General features: G+C 41.5%; 1 long non-coding RNA gene across 1 annotated transcript; it reads left to right on the forward strand.

Annotated features, from left to right (window-relative positions):
• Positions 1–1,967: 1,967 nt before the first annotated feature.
• On the forward strand, positions 1,968–4,282 carry LOC136451880 (uncharacterized). Its single transcript, XR_010758670.1, has 2 exons — positions 1,968–2,343; positions 2,499–4,282. It is a non-coding gene; the product is annotated as an uncharacterized lncRNA (long non-coding RNA).
• Positions 4,283–4,831: the final 549 nt, after the last annotated feature.

Below are 4,831 nucleotides of genomic sequence, written 5' to 3' on the forward strand. Positions count from 1 at the left end.
TGCGACTAATTTACGAGACGAATCTTTTGAGCCTAATTAGTCTATTATTTGATAAGGGTTTGCTACAGTAAACATGTGCTAATGATGGATTAATTAGGCTTAAAAAATTCATCTCGTGGAGTAATGACGGATTATGTTATTTGTTTTTTATTAGTATCTGAACACCCCATGCAATATTCTCCCGACACACCTCCTAAATTTTAGTAGCGGGATCAAACACCACTTAGTTGGAAGAAATTTAAACCACAAAGTCAAACTCTGACCACCGACACCACCAGAGACCAGACCACCACCACCTTGCCGGCTGGCTGCCCGTCGTGTCGTCCCTCCCCAGAGGCACAGGCACGAACCAACCGCCGCGCGGGCGATCGTCGTCCGTGATTCTGCCGTGCAGCAGGCCAGCCGCGGCGGATCTCGTTCAATCCTCGCAATCATGGACAGGAGCGAGGAAGAGGATGGCATTGCCAATTTGAGGACAGCTCCTCTCGGCCTCTCGCCGACCCGAGCTTTTTTCCCTGTCAGGGCACATGGCAATCAATCGGAATCAGAGCAGATCATGCGTGAGCTGAGGCTGGGGCCCTGAGTGCACGGCGGCATGGCGGTCCAGTCAGGCCCATGATGTGGCAGATGGCTTTTGTGCTGACAGATTTTCCTCAAGGGCTGACAGATTTTCCTCAAGGGAAAAGAGGTCTGTCAGAGGACGAGGAATCTCTGACGTGGGAAACAATATCAAAAGCCTGGCCGTCGTCAGCTTTCAGGATCACACTCGGGCCTTGATTAGATCGAAACTTTTTTCAACTTGATGAATAGTATCATTTTCGTTTTATTTGGCAAATATTGTTCAATCGTGGACCAACTAGGCTCAAAAGATTCATCTCATGATTTTCAACTAAACTGTATAATTAGTTATTTTTTTTACCTACATTTAATACTCCATACAAACAGCTAAAAATTGATACGATGAAGAAAGAGTGAAAAAACTTGGAACTTTGATGGGACCTAAACAAGGCCTCGCAGTTACAGTGCCTCCTAAAGAGTTCATACAGTACTGGTATTACAGTACGATTACTGTATTCCTTTCATCCCGGACACGACTTTACCTGGTACCTGGTAGCACGGTATAAAGGGGTGGTGAGATCCTGTGATTAAAATTTAGTAGGTGTCACATGAGAATATCGTATGAGGTGTTCAGATACTAATAGAAAAATAAATTACAGAATCCATCAGTACTTCACGAGACGAATTTATTAAGCTTAATTAATCCATCATTAGCAAATGCTTACTGTAGCACTACATTGTCAAATCATGGACTAATTAGGCTTAAAAGATTCGTCTCGTAAATTAGTCGCAAGCTGTACAATTAGTTTCGTAATTAGTCTATATTTAATACTCTATGTATGTGTCAAATATTCGATGAGATAGCTACTAAAGTTTAGGAGAAGAAACCAAATACACACATCCTAAGCTTTCGTTTGAATTGCGAGTGTTAAACCTTCAAATCTTGACCGGATATCCTATTATACATAAGTGCATGCATATTGCATATCGGTACTTGTTTAGTTCTCAAAAAGTTTTTCAAAAAGTGCTACAATAGTTATCACATTGAATCTTGTGATACGTGCATAGAGCATTAAACGTAGACGAAAAAAACTAATTGTACAATTTAGTTGGAAATTGCGAGGCGAACGTTTTGAGCCTAATTAGTTTATGATTGAACACTAATTGCCAAATAAAAACAAAAATGCTACGGTAGCCAAATTCCTAAAATTCGCAAACTAAACACAGCCTCAATCGTCAATCCGTGATGTTTGCTAGCTAGCAAAAGACACTTGTGCTGCGTGACCACAATTCGCTTTCCGATCAGGCTGTCCCCTTCAAAAAAATCTGCAGATGGCAACGCGCATTCAAGTAGTATTTTTCCAGAATTGCAGGCTATTGAATTCTCTCACCGACCTTCCCTTCAGAAATGGCATCTATAAAGAGCCCATCAGTCAGCAGATCTCTGTCCCTCTCGCTCTCCCTTTCTCATCAGCAACGCCTCTTCAGGCTCTCCTCTTCCTCAACCGTAGCCGCAAGCTTCTCTCAGCCATGGCCGGCGTCTGGCGTCTCGGCGCCGGCGGATCCACCGCCTCGCCCGCGGCCTAACATTAGGCTCGGGGACTATGGTGCAGCCAAGGATGACTTGCCGATCGACACGACGCCTCTGGTGTCTGATCTCATCTGATCATCATCGGCAAGTTGTTCTTGGCTACACCGTGGCTCCTGCTCCTGATGTAAGGCTTTGTCTGTGGCGACACTTTTCCATCTGATGATCTACAACAAGGTCAATCAAATATAATCAAGGTAATATATATTAGGAGTCTATTTATTTATATATACTTCTATAGCATCTGTTCTAAGCATGCCAACGCTTTCACTCGTTGCTCTGAAATGCGCTGACTGATTACTGTCAGTATTCTGATTAAATATTTGAGTTATTCCCCGATGCATTTTGTCAGCTCAAAGTTCAGTTTTTTTCCTCGATCGTATCACGAGGTACGTATTTCATTAAGAAAAAAATAGAGCTCAGAGCTCAGTGTCTTCTTTTCCTGCATGGTGGATGCTTCAATCATAAATATCTGTCTTTTTTTTCTTAATGATTGAAGACACTGATATTGTCGTTCTGATTCAAAAATAGCAAGGCAGATCGGCCTCACCGGCCGCTTAATGTCAGAGGAGACCCTAACAAGTCAAACAGGAGATAACAAGATAAGATGTGTACGTATGGGCATGGCACGTCGATCTTATCCGGACCCTGGATATGAACAGGTGCACAGTCCAGCAGGAGCTCCGATCCATTTTTATGGTCGCCGTAAAGTCTCTTTATTCTTGTTTTTTTAGCAACTACGAGTATCACGAGGCGAGAGAAGTGCCAGGTATAGCAGTGATAGGACAAAAGCTCTATCTTGCAAATTGTGTGGGGGCACTGCTGCCAAGGCAATGCACAAATGCATCGTCTCTATTGCCAATTGGACAACTTGCAGCTGAGCCAGCGGCTCAACTTGAAAGGAACTCTGCCTCATCCAAAAACAAAGCAAAACTTGGAACTCTGCAGAACAGGATTCAACTGATCTGGTCCAACTACACTTTCAGTTTTTTTTTTCAGTTCCCCCTTTTTTGCAATTTGTTTCAGTTTTTGCCACATGACGCTTGAATGTATGTTTTGGGCTGTGTTATTGCATTACGCTAAGTTAGCTGAAACAAACTAATGATTGCGAGTATACACTAGTATTATGATAAACTTGCATTTGGTGAAAATGAAATGGATGGGGGAAAACAATCAACAGCATTGCGTATGAATACATTACATCCATGTGTTACCAGAAAGACAGCAGGGGATCTTCTCAACTTTATATTGGAAAAAAGCAAGAGGAAAAAGGTGTTTTTAGGCGTCTACATCGTCAGGTAGACAGTAGACAGGTAGAACAACTGTGCCATCTTTTCGGCCTAGACCTTACTCTCTTCGATGTCAGCACAGACCGCTCTATATGAATGCATGCACAATCTATCGTTGCACAAAAGTGTTGGTGTTTCTCTTGTTCGTGGCCACATAGTTTACACGTTTTGATGGAATTTTGTAATTCAATTGTGTATATGGTGGTGGATCAACGTAGCTCTACTTCCGGCTCACCCTGGACCTAGGCCAAGCTAACTATTTGCATATGCTAGAAGGATTTCCCGCGCGTTGCTCGGGTATCACGAAGGAATACAGATGGATTTGAACGTTAACAGCTGAGAATTAGGAGATGCATATGTATGATGCCGGTAGTGCAGGAACATGATATAATATTGATGTAGTATTAGCATAATCATGGAGAATGTGTCCATTATCATATATGGTACAAATTATTTAAATTAAAGTCTGAACTCTGAAGTGAAGTAAAACTGCACGAAAACATTTAAATTAAAGTCTGAACTCTGCGTGTGTAAATTGATGTGGCTTCTTTTTTTCCATCTTCTATTGAAAAAAAGTGGGCCATGTGGGAATACGGAGGTGCAGGTGGAGATGGATGCCATTAATTGTTGCGGGTTTTTTCCATCCCCTATTGAACAGTGGTCCAGGTGGTGGATTTGATTCCTGAGTACGATCGGATGGACCATATGAAGTGATGACGTGGAACGTTGTGGAATGAGATAAATTCTTTAGTGGGATTTTGCTTTATAAGAGTATGAGATGTGCTAGTTTGGATCATTTACTAGAGTGATCCTACTAAAGCTAGTAACTCTTAGCACTTGTCAGAAACATCTGTTAATATGTGGTCCGTTTGGACCCTATCTAGATTGTTAGAACATTTCCAACAGTTTTAAAGCCCACCCCCATATTGATTTTTTTTGCAAGATTGAAAAAAAACTGCTCTCCAATAACTCTCTATCTTAACTCCCAATCTTTCCGCACTTGGGAAAATAGACCTCATTACGCGTGTGTATCCATCGACCGATCTAAAAGGTGGAAGGACGTGGAGAAGGATAAGAAGTAGGACAGACTCCCGAATGCAAATGTACAAGAGAGCTAGAAAGTATAAAAGTGGTCGGGGGTGATTTAGAAATGGCTTAGGATTTCTGATGTAAAATTACCTTCTATCTTTTAGAAACGAGATTTTAGAAATGGTTAGAGGAAACCAAAAAATATGCTCCCAACTTTATTTAGTCACTTAGAAAACTCATTAATTTACCATGTGATTTTTAAGAACCAATTGGAGATACCTTATAAGGTATTCTGGGTGAATACAAATGCTCTTACATTTTATTTGTTAGCTATTAACAACGTGGAATAAAACAGGATGTAGTTGAT

The sequence above is a fragment of the Miscanthus floridulus genome, chromosome 5 (genome assembly GCF_019320115.1).
Source record: "Miscanthus floridulus cultivar M001 chromosome 5, ASM1932011v1, whole genome shotgun sequence".
Classification (NCBI taxonomy): Eukaryota; Viridiplantae; Streptophyta; class Magnoliopsida; order Poales; family Poaceae; genus Miscanthus; species Miscanthus floridulus.